Source organism: Colobus angolensis, unplaced genomic scaffold, assembly GCF_000951035.1.
Source record: "Colobus angolensis palliatus isolate OR3802 unplaced genomic scaffold, Cang.pa_1.0 Scaffold103, whole genome shotgun sequence".
Classification (NCBI taxonomy): domain Eukaryota; kingdom Metazoa; phylum Chordata; class Mammalia; order Primates; family Cercopithecidae; genus Colobus; species Colobus angolensis.
The window spans coordinates 5,599,317-5,611,660 of record NW_012111253.1 but is presented as its reverse complement, the minus strand read 5'-3'; positions in this window follow the sequence as shown (position 1 = coordinate 5,611,660).

The window sequence follows — 12,344 nt, the reverse complement described above, 5'->3', positions numbered from 1 at the left end:
TTCTTTCTTTCTTTCTTTCTTTCTTTTTCTTTCTTTCTTTCTTTTTTCTTTCTTCTTTCTTTCTTTCTTTCTTTCTTTCTTTCTTTTCTCTCTCTGTCTCTCTCTCTCTCTCTCTCTCTCTCTCTCTCTCTCCCTCTCCCCTTTCTCTCTCTCTCTCTCTCTCTCTCTTTCTTTCTTTCTTTCTTTTTGATATGGAGTTTCGCTCTTGTTGCCCAGGCTGGAGTGCAGTGGCACAATCTCAGCTCACTGCAACCTATGTCTCTCGGGTACAAGCGATTCTCCTGCCTCAGCCTCCTGGGTAGCTGGGATTACAGGCATGTGCCACCACGCCCGACTAATTTTATATTTTCAGTAGAGATAGGGTTTCTCCATGTTGATCAGGCTGGTCTTGAACTCCTGACCTCAGGTGATCCACCTGCCTCGGCCTCCCAAAGTGCTGGGATTACAGGCGTGAGCCACCACCCCTGACCCATTTATACTGATTCTAAGTATGCTTTCCTAGTCCTCCATGCCCATGCTACTATCTGGAAAGAGAAGAACTTCCTCACAGCTAATGAATTTCCCATTAACTACCATCAGAAAATTAATAAGACTATTTTCCTAGGTTTTCCTCCCATGGGAACTGGCAATAATACATTGTAAAGGCCACCAAAGAGCGATGGATGAGGTAGCCAAGGGAAATTGGCTGGCAGACAAAGCAGCTAAATCAGCAGCAAGGGGGCCCAGGTCTCTGATCCACTTGAAGCCCGCTGATCTGGGAGGGCTGAATCAGATAAATAAAACCTCAATACTCTCTTGCAGAAATAGAATGGGCCACCTCTTGGGGATACATCCTTCAGTCCTCAAGATGGCTACAATTGGAGGACAATAAGCTTCATCTACCAGCTGCCAACCAATGGAAAGTACTTAAAAGCCTTCACCAGGCCTTCCACCTAGGTAAGGATAAAACCTATCAACTGGCCCAGAGATTGTTCTCAGGTAAAAACCTAATACAAAGGGTTAAATAAATTGTTAATGGTGGCAAGATCTGCCATAAAAACAAGCCCCTTAATTGACAGCTTCTTTGGCCAGGAACTCAAAGGACAAGAGGTTACCTTGGGGAACACTGGCAAATGGATTTCACCCATATGCCAAAGGCAAGGGGCATCCAGTACCTCCTACTATAAATAGATACGTTCACTAACTGGGTAGAAGCACTTCCATGTCAGACAGAGAAAGCCTCCGAGGTGATAAAAGTACTAATCAGTGAGATAATTCCCTGCTTTGGACTTCCTAAGTACCTCCAGAGCAATAATGGCCCCTCGTTCAAGGTGGCTGTCATCCAGGGGGTCTCAAAGCCACCTGGTTCTACAGCACTATCTTCACTGTGCCTGGAGACCGCAATCCCCGGGAAAGGTAGAAAAGACAAATGATATTACCAAAAGGTATCTCAGGAAACTGTCTCAGAAGACTCATCTCCCCTGGACTACCCTTCTCTCCATAGCCCTGCTACATGTCAGAAACACTCCTTCAAAGCTAGATTTGAGTCCCTTTGAAATGATGTGTGGATAGCCTTTTCTCACCAGTTATCTCTTGCTAGACCAAGAAACCTGTGATTTCATTAAGCATATAACCTCTTTGGTCCATTTCCAACAGGAACTGAAACAACTGTTGGAGGCCCAATCCCGTGAACCAGGGCCACCTCTATTCAACCCAGGGGACCTAGTGCTAGTAAAGGTGATATCCCTTCCCTTTCTCCCTCTATAGGCCCAGGTTGGGAGGGACCCTACACTGTATTCTTTTCTACTCCTATGGCAGTGAAGGTCACTGGAATAGACTCTTGGATTCATTATACCCAAGTAGAGGCTTGGGAAGCCAACGGAGTCTTCCGTTCACCCAGAAGAACACCCAAAGTACCAATGTGAAGACATTGGGGACCTCAAGCTAAAGATAAGCATTAATAATTAGCCTTCCATGGATATCCTCTTTATAGTCTTACCTATGCTTGCTGTTCTTACCTTTGTTCTGTTCTTTTTTTTTTTTTTTTGAGATGGAGTCTCACTCTGTCGCCCAGGCTGGAGTGGCACAATCTCTGCTCACTGCCCTCCCAGGTTTACATCATTCTCCTGCCTCAGCCTCCCGAGTAGCTGGGACTACAGGCGCCCACCACCACACCAGGCTAATTTTTTGTATTTTTTTTCAGTAGAGACAGGGTTTCACCGTGTTAGCCAGGATGGTCTCGATCTCCTGACTTCGTGATCTGCCCGTCTCAGCCTCCCAAAGTGCTGGGATTACAGGTTTGAGCCACCGCGTCCAGACAGGTTCTGTTCTATACCAGAGGGCATCATAGTGTTTTCAGAATAATTCATATATTTCACTTCTTTTTTTGTTTTTTGAGATGGAGTCTCACTCTGTTACCCAGGCTGGAGTGCAGTGGCATGATCTTGGCTCACTGCAACCTCCACCTCTGAGGTTCAAGCAATTCTCCTGCCTCAGCGTCCTGAGTAGCTGGGATTACAGGTGTGCGCTGCCACACCCAGCTAATTTTTGTATTTTTAGTAGAGACAGGTTTCACTATGTTGGCCAGGCTGGTCTTGAACTCTTGACTTTAGGTGATCCCTCTGCCTCGGCCCCCCAAAGTGCTGGGATTACAGGGGTGAGCCACGGCACCCGGCCTCACTTCTTATCTCTGTAACCCTTGGCACTAGATTCTTTCCTTACATAATACACATTTAACCCATGGATACTTAACCTTATAAAAGTTGTTTTATTCTCTCACACCTAGAAACCATCAAACTCCAAATAATCAGGCAACCAGAGCCTCAGACAAAGACTCTGCTTTGCTGGGGACCCTTCGATAGACCTCTGGGAGGAATCTGACTGCTATTTTCCCCAAAACAATGCTCCCTGTCAGCAGGAAGTAGCTAAGATCAGTTGTCATACATATTCTAACAGCAGTTAGATGTACCTCTTCAGAGGAGGGAAATGATATGGACAGGAGATGGGGAAATACTGGGTAGAAGAGGGTGGTTCCCCGGCAAAGACCCCACCCTCAAGCCTGAAGACATGCGGCCCTAAATGAGGACACGCATTTCTGTTTTTGCACCCAAAAAGTTGCCTTTTGGACTGCTGCGCCCCCCTGCCCATCCTGCCCCTGTATAAACCCAAGACCTTAGTGGGCACACACACAAGTGGCTGAATGTCAGGACCAGCAGACCAGCGATGGTGGAACAACGCAGCAAAGAAAGAGAGAAGAGGAGGAACATCTGGATGCCGAGGGGAATTCAGCTAGGGGCGGTTGGAGACGAATCTGGCCATTAGGTGGCCTGACTCCAGTGGAAGACCACCTTCCCACTCCATCCACCCCCTTCTGACTCTCTGTCCATCTCACTGAGAGCCATCTTCACCACTCAATAAAATCAATAAAATAAAATAAAAGTGTGATCCGATTCTTATTGTACACTGGGCAATAACTCAGGATATAGAAGGCTGTTACACTGGCCCCCAGGCCTTGCAATAAGGCAGAGGGTCCATTGAGCTGATTAACATACAAGCCATCTGCAGATGGCACATCTGAAAGAGCTTGATAACACATGGCCACTTGGGCTTCGGGAGTTGCAGACACCCATCCCTAAGATGTTGGCTTGGGGCCGGAGCCCAAAAATGCTCAGAACGGCCTCTACATCTGCCCAGCTGCAGGCTCCCACTAGGGATTTGAACTGCCGGCGACCAAGCAAGTGACATCCCATCACACATCCGCAAGGGGAATCAAGGAACTCTCCTGTTTCACTTAGATGAGGTGTTTAAATCTTTAGCTTTAAGACATTGATCCCAGTTCCAAGGATAACACAGCTATTACCAGCCATTTACTCCCTAGTGCAAATGAAGAGTTTACAATGGCAGACTTCATTGAGAATAAAAGAATCCAAGACACATAAAGATGTGGATCCTGGCCGGGCGCGGTGGCTCAAGCCCGTAATCCCAGCACTTTGGGAGGCCGAGACGGGCAGATCACGAGGTCAGGAGATCAAGACCATCCTGGCTAACATGGTGAAACCCCATCTCTACTAAAAAAATACAAAAAACTAGCCGGGCGTGGTGGCAGGTGCCTGTAGTCCCAGCTACTCAGGAGGCTGAGGCAGGAGAACGGCATAAACCCGGGAGTCAGAGCTTGCAGTGAGTCGAGATCCCGCCACTGCACTCCAGCTGGGCAACAGAGCAAGACTCCGTCTCAAAAACAAAACAAAAAAAACAAAATGTGGATCCACTTTCTCCTTGGGGAAGGTAGAGACAGTCACCTTCGGGAAAGTTTGGAGAAGGAGAAGTTGGTAATCAAAGCCAATTCCATATTTTGGTCAGGACTGGCTCTGGCAACTGGGTGTGGTAGAATGATGAATAGACCAGAAGTGCCATGGAGTTAAGGTCCCCAGAGCAGCCCTAGTGAGAAAGGGATGGGAATTTGGTGATAAATATTGCATGTGCAGCATCCATATGGACCATTCCCCATCACCCTGTGGAAATGTGGGGAACTGCCTGCTGTGCCATGAGTAATATATCCCTTTCCTCTAATCCAGGAGTCTCCTGTCTTCTGCCAGAATCTATGAATCTGTGGCAGGCTAACTTGTTAGCTTGCAAGTATGGTAAAATCTCAGAACCTCCACACTTCTTGACATTTATATCATATCATAATATACATGTATATAATCTGTATACATATATATCTTTTCTGGAATTTCTCCAGTAAGCATTTATTCTTTTCAAAATTTTAAATGGGGCCGGGCGCGGTGGCTCAAGCCTGTAATCCCAGCACTTTGGGAGGCCGAGACGGGCGGATCATGAGGTCAGGAGATCGAGACTATCCTGGCGAACATGGTGAAACCCCGTCTCTACTAAAAAAATACAAAAAACTAGCCGGGCGAGGTGGCGGGCGCCTGTAGTCCCAGCTACTCAGGAGGCTGAGGCAGGAGAATGGCGTAAACCCGGGAGGCGGAGCTTGCAGTGAGCTGAGATCCGGCCACTGCACTCCAGCCTGGGCGACAGAGCGAGACTCCGTCTCCAAAAAAAAAAAAATTTTAAATGAATAAATGACCCTTTATAGTTCTTGACAATAACATACCTTCCTTCTCCTTAACATGGCTTCCTTCTCCTTCCTGTTTTACTTCCCCCTTTCCCCACCATTCTTTTTGACAATCACCTCCCAGATGAACTATTGGCATTAAAATTCTTGACTCAGGGTCTTTGTATTAGTCCATTTTCATACTGCAATGAAGAAATAACTGAGACGGGGTAATTTACAAAGAAAAAGAGGTTTAATGGACTCATAGTTCCAAATGGCTGGGGAGGCCTCACAATCATGGCAGAAGACAAAGGAGGATGAAAGGCACATCTTACATGACAGCAGGCAAGAGAGCTTGTGCAGGGGAACCGCCCTTTATAAAACCATCAGATCTTGTGAGACTTATTCACTATCATAAGAACAGCATGGGAAAACCCCACACCACCATGATTCAATTACCTCCCACCGGGTCCCTCCTATGATACATGGGGATTATGGGAGCTACAATTCAAGATGAGATTTGGATGGGGACACGACCAAACCATATCAGTCTTCTTGGATAACAAAACTTGAGACAACCAATATGTTCCACAAATGTTTGTTCAACTGCCCTGCACACTCCCAATCTCAGTCTGAAGGAGATTAATGCAAGTTTCCACTAAATTAGAGGACTAGGGGGCAGAGTGGGGAGGTAGGGGAAAGGGAAAGGCTCAGGCTTTTTATGTACTTCCTGCTTGCAGTGGAGGGTGTGCTTTGAATAAGTCCCACCACTGCCTCCCTCACCTCCTCACCACCTCTGGATGCCCTTTCACTTTCTTTCCATTCATTTAATTCCCAAATAACATATTCATTTAATGACTCCGTAAAATGGTTTAGACCCCATGGAGAATGGAGTGTAACGATGGATGTGGGATGTGGTACATTTTTCTGAACAATGAATTACAGTAATAAGCAGTCATCAAATACTGAACAGGAAACACAAAAAAATTAATTTAAGAAAGTGCTCTGGTAATAAGTGCAAATAAATAAAAGGCAGGGTCAAATTAAAATGCAAAGTAGCAGCTAGATAAAAATTATAAAGGATGAGGAAGCCAGTGGGGGCCTAAAAGATAGACAGCATGGAAGCTGATTCAAAATGTTTTTCTCTCATATGGATAATAAAACATGCTATTCATATTCAAGTATTCTGCAAAATGTAATGAGGAGAGCAAATCGAATTTTAAATAATGATGCTTTATTTATTTATCTATTTATTTTTGAAACAGAGTTTCACTCTGTCACCTAGGCTGGAGTTCAGTGGCACAAACTTGGCTCACTGCAACCTCCAACTCCTGGGTTCAAGCAATTCTTGTGCCTCAGCCTCCTGAGCAGCTGGGATTACAGGCACGTGCCACCACACCTTGCTAATTTTTGTAATTTTAGTGGAGACGGGGTTTTGCCATTTTGATGGGACTGGTCTCAAACTCCTGGCCTCAAGTGATCTGCCAGCCTTGGCCTCCCAAAGTACTGGGATTACAAGTGTGAACCACTATGCCCAGCTTGATTTTAAATAATGATGCTTTTAAAAGGTAACTGGACAAAAAAAGCAATTGGACCTTTTAAAAAACACAAATTAAAATGAATGACTGTTTTGGCATGACTGTTTACATTTTATTTTATTTTATTTATTTATTTTTTGAGACGGAGTCTCACTCTGTCACCCAGGCTGGAGCGCAGTGGCGCTATCTCAGCTCACTGCAAGCTCCGCCTCCCAGGTTCATGCCATTCTCCTGCCTCAGCCTCCCGAGTAGCTGGGACTACAGGTGCCCGCCACCACGCCTGGCTAATTTTTTGTATCTTTGGTAGAGACGGGGTTTTACCGTGTTAGCCAGGATGGTCTCAATCTCCTGACCTCGTGATCCGCCCGTCTCGGCCTCCCAAAGTGCTGGGATTACAGGCTTGAGCCACCGCGCCTGGCCTGTTTTGGGTCTTTATTTAGAAGTTTGGTCATGTTTCGAAGACCAGAAATATGCTACAGGAACTTAACTCTTGTTTATATCAATTAGCCTATGGGAAAATCAGTTTTGTTTTATGTTGCTTGCTTACAGTGGCAGTTTCTAAGAACCTGTTGATGACATTAAGTGAGGATTTATGTATTTATTTATTCTTATCCCTCATAAGTGGAGGTCCTGAGTATTCTTCCCGAGGTTGTTAATTCCCAGACATTTTCAGCATGCTTAGTCATCCAGAAAGCACAGAGAGATGCAGGAAGCCACCAGTGTGCATGGAGAGTGTCCACAGTAACTTCTGGGCTGGAAAAAGGGATTAATTGTGAGACTGCAATATTATCTGCTATAGTAGTCCAGTTGAAAAGGTTAACAAGGCCGGGTGCAGTGGCTCATGCCTGTAATTCCAGAACTTTGGGAGGCTGAGGCGATCAGATCACCTGAGGGTCAGGACTTTGAGACCAGCCTGGCCAACATGGTGAAACCCCACCTCTACTAAAAATAGAAAAATTAGCCAGGCTTGGTGGTGCATGCCTGTAATCCCAGCTCGGGATTACTCAGGAGGCTGAGGTGGGAGAATCTTTTGAATCCGGGAGGCAGAGGTTGTGGAGATCGTACCACTGCACTCCAGCCTGGGTGACAGAGCCAGATTCTGTCTCAGAAAAAAGGAAAAAAGAAAAGAAAAGGTTAACAAGATGGTGGGAGGTGGGGAAACCAAGAAGAGTACATTGGAAAAGCCTCTTCCTGCTTGAGCTATACTTGGGACACTGTGTCTTGGAATTGTCTTTCTTTTCTTTCTTCAACCTTTGCAGCAAAAGGAAGCAGTTGTCAAGAGCCAGGGAGATTGAGGGCTCTCTTGCCCTCTCAATGATCAACTCGAACTACTTATCCAGGAAGAAAGAAACATTTGAGGCAGAAGAAGGAGAGATAAGGGAGTTTTCACTCTGAGCAAAATGTGGAAGACAAACTTCAATATTTCAACATTTAAAAGAACAAATTTTTACTTTTCTTTGGGGACTTGGAGTTAGTTACTAAAGGTAAAGCTTGACATTAGTGACAAAGTTGCCATATGAATGCTTTCATACCTTTATATAGGAAAAGTCTGGAAGCATATGAATCAAACTGATAATAGCTGTCACAGCTGAGGTATGGAGAATATATTACATATATTTAATATATTTAGTAGATATATATAACATACACATGCTTGATATATTACTTTTATAATTTATATATTATATAAATGTATTAGTCTGTTCTCACACTGCTAATAAAGACATATCCAAGACTGGGTAATATGTAAAGGAAAAATGTTTAATTGACCCACAGTTTCACATGGCCGGGGAGGTCTCACAATCATGGCAGAAGGCAAAGGAGAAGCAAAGGCACCTCTTACATGGCAGCAGGCAAAGACAGTATGTGCTCTCATGAGACTTAATCGCTATCACGAGAACAACATGGGAAAGATCCTCCTCCCATGATTCAATTACCTCCCACTGGGTCCTTCCCATGACACGTGGGAATTATGGGTGCTACAATTCAAGATGAGATTTGGGTGGAGACACAGCCAAACCATAGTAATATACATAATATATACTTGATTTTTGGTAGATGTATATACATGTATATATAGTTAATATACATCTACTTAAATAGTTTAGCTTAAAATGTTACTTATAGTGAACAGATATGAAAAACCAGGAGAGGCTGATTATAATGAGTGAGGTAGCAAACAAGCTCTGAATCTTAGTGGCCTGACACAGTACAGGGAAAGTCTGTTTCAGTCACCCAGGTACCTATACTGTCAGAGGCTTCAACACCTTGTAACTATACTGTCTGGAACATGCAGCCTCTTTAGTTCCCCAGCAGGGGAAGTGACAGAATCACACGTGAACTTTTCACCACTTCAGTCCAGGAATGACTCCTCCCTTCACAGAACATTGGCCAGAACAAATCACATGGCTCTGCCTATCTACAAGGGGGCGAGGTGGGGTTGCCATGGAGATTCTGAAGTATAAAGATGGGATTTGCAATTGTTATTTATACTCTCTGATTACAAACATGTGGGTATCTCCATAGAAAGATACAGTTACATTTGACAGAGCTTGCTTAAAAGCAGTGATCACAAATATAATAAAATCTTTCTTTTTCATAAGAAGGAAAACCCATTCCTTGCAAAGCACCAGAAAGTCAAACTTCCATAGGAGATTTTCTTTTTCTTTTTTTTGTTTTTGAGACGGAGTCTTGCTCTGTTGCCCGGGATGGAGTGCAGTGGCCGGATCTCAGCTCACTGCAAGCTCCGCCTCCCGGGTTTACGCCATTCTCCTGCCTCAGCCTCCGGAGTAGCTGGGATTACAGGCACCCGCCACCTCGCCCGGCTAGTTTCTTTTTTGTATTTTTTAGTAGAGACGGGGTTTCACTGTGTTAGCCCGGATGGTCTCGATCTCCTGACCTCGTGATCCGCCCGTCTCGGCCTCCCAAAGTGCTGGGATTACAGGCTTGAGCCACCGCACCCGGCCTGGAGATTTTCAAAACGCTTTTCAGAGGAGCAAGATGACTGAATAGAAGCCTCCACTGATCATCTTCCCTGTAGGAGCACCAAATCAAACAACTATCCACACACAAAAGCAGTTTCATAAGAACCTGTATCAGTATTAGTCTGTACTAGTCTGTTCTCATACAGACTAAAACAGACTAATACTGTGTTCTCACAGTACCTGGCTTTAACTTCGTATCACTGAAAGAGGCACTGAAGAGGGTAGGAAAGACAGTCTTGAATTGCTGACACCACTTCTTCTCCATCCCCCAGCAGCAGGTGCATGGTGTGGAAAAAAGAATCTGTGGGCTTGGGAGAAGGAGAGCACAGTGATTGTGGGACTTTGCATTGGAACTCAGTGCTGCCCTGTCACAGGGGAAAGCAATACCAGGCAGAACTCAGCTTGTGCCCACGGAGGGAGCATTTAGATCAGCCCTAGCTGGAAGGGAATCACCCATCTCAGCAGTCAGAATCTGAATTCTTTCAAGCCTCGCCGCCATGCATTAAAGTGCTCTGTGGTCCTACATAAATTTGAAAGGCAGTCTAGGCCACAAGAACTGCAATTCCTGGGCAAGTGTTGGTGCTGTGCTGGGCTTGGAGCCAGTAGACTTGGGAGGCATGCGACCTAGTGAGACACCAGCCGGAGCAGCCAAGGGGATGCTTGTGCCACCCCTCCCCTAACCCCAGGCTGCACAGCTTGCAGCTCTGGGAGAGACTCCCTCCTTTTGCTTAAGAAAGGACATGGAAGAGTAAAGAGGACATTTATTGCCACTTGGATACCAGTTCAACCACAGTAGGAGAGGCCATGAGGCAGAGTCCTGGGGGCCCCATTCAAGGCCCCAGCTCGTGGATGACATTTCTAGATACACCCTGAGCCAGAAGGGAACCTGCTGCCTTGCAGGGAAGAACCCAGTCCTGGCAGGATGAATCACTTGCTGACTAAAGAACCCTTGGGCCCTAAATAATCAGCAGTGGCAGTACTTGCCGTGAGCCTTGGGTGAGACTCAGAGACGTGCTGGCTTCAGATATGGCCCAGCACATTCCCAGCTGTGGTGGCTACAGGGAGAGCCTTCTTCTGCTTGAGAAAAAGACAGGAAAGGGTAAAGAGGACTTTGTCTTGCACCTGAGGTACCAGCTTGGCCAAAGCACCAAATGGGCTCTGGGGGTCCCTGATTCTAGGCCTTGGCTCTTAGACAGCGTTTCTGGACCTGCCCTGGGCCAGAGGGGAGCCCACTGACCTAAAGGGAGAGTCCCAGGCTTGGCAGCATTCACCACAAACCGACTGAAGAGATCTTGGCCCTTAAGTGAACATTGACTTTAGCCAGGTAGTACCTGCCATGGTCCTAGGGTGGTGGTGGCTACAGGGAGAGACTCCTCTGCTTGTGGAAAGTGGAGGGAAGAGTGGGAAGGACTTTGTCTTGTGACTCAGCTGCCACCTCAGCTGCAGTAGAATAGAGCACCAGGTAGATTCCTAAGGTTTCTGGCTCCAGGCCCTGGCTCCCAAACAGCATCTTTGGACCTGCCCAGGGCTGGTGGGAACATGCCACTCTGAAGAGAAGGACAGAAACCTGACTGGCTCCACCAGTTGTTGATTGTAGAACCCTAGGTCTTTGAACAAACATAGGCAGTAGTTACAGCAGGCCTTGGGTGAGACCCAGTGCTCTTCTGGCTTTGGGTCTGACCCAGCACAGTCCCAGTAGTAGTGGCCACAGGGGTGCTTGTGTCACCCCTCTCCCAGTTCCGGGCAGCTCAGCACAGAGAGAGAGAGGCTCCATTTGCTTGGGAAAAAATAAGGGAAGAGAACAAGAACCTTTGCCTGGTAATACAGGGAATTCTTCCAGATCTTATCCAAGAACACCAAGGTGACACCTCTATGAGTCTATAAGAGCCACAGTGTTACTGGACTCAGGTTACCATAATACTGGCTGCAGTGACCAAAAACTTAGATCATAACACTCAAGTCCTTTAAATACATGGTGTATTAGTCCGTTTTCACACTGCTATAAAGATATTACCTGAGACTGGGTAATTTATAATAAAAGGAGATTTCATTGACTCACAGTTCTGCATGTCTGGGGAAGTCTCAGGAAAATTACAATCATGGCAAAAGGCAAAGGGGAAGCAAGGCACATTTTATACGGCAGCAGGAGAGAGAGAAAGTGAAGGGGGAAGCACCAGACATTTATCAAACAACCAGATCTCTTGCGAACTCACTCACTATTATGAGAACATCATGGGGAAACCACCCCTGTGATCCAATCACGTCACACCAGGTCCCTTTCTCAATACGTGGGGATTACAATTCAGATTAAAATTCGGGATGAAACTTGGGTGGGGACAAAACCAAACCATATCATTTCACCCTGGCCCTTCCCAAATATCATGTCCTTTTCACATTTCAAAACTAATCATGCCTCCCCAACAGTACCCCAGAGTCTTCACTCATTTCAGCATTAACTCAAAAGTCCAAGTCCGAAGTCTCATTTGAGAAGAGGCAAATCCCTTCTGCCTATGAACCTACAAAATAAAATAACAAATCAGTTACTTCCACGTGAATATATGTCACTATACATTTGTCCAAATCCATAGAATATACATTAGAGGCAGCTCTAAGGTAAACTATGATCTGTGCATGATAATCATGTGTCAAGTGTAAGTTCATCAACTGTAGCAAATATACCACTCTGGTGGGGGATGTTGATAATGTGGGAGTCTATGCATGTATGGGGAAAGGGAGTATGGGAAATATTTGTACCTCCCTCTACATTTGCTCTGAATCTAAAACTGC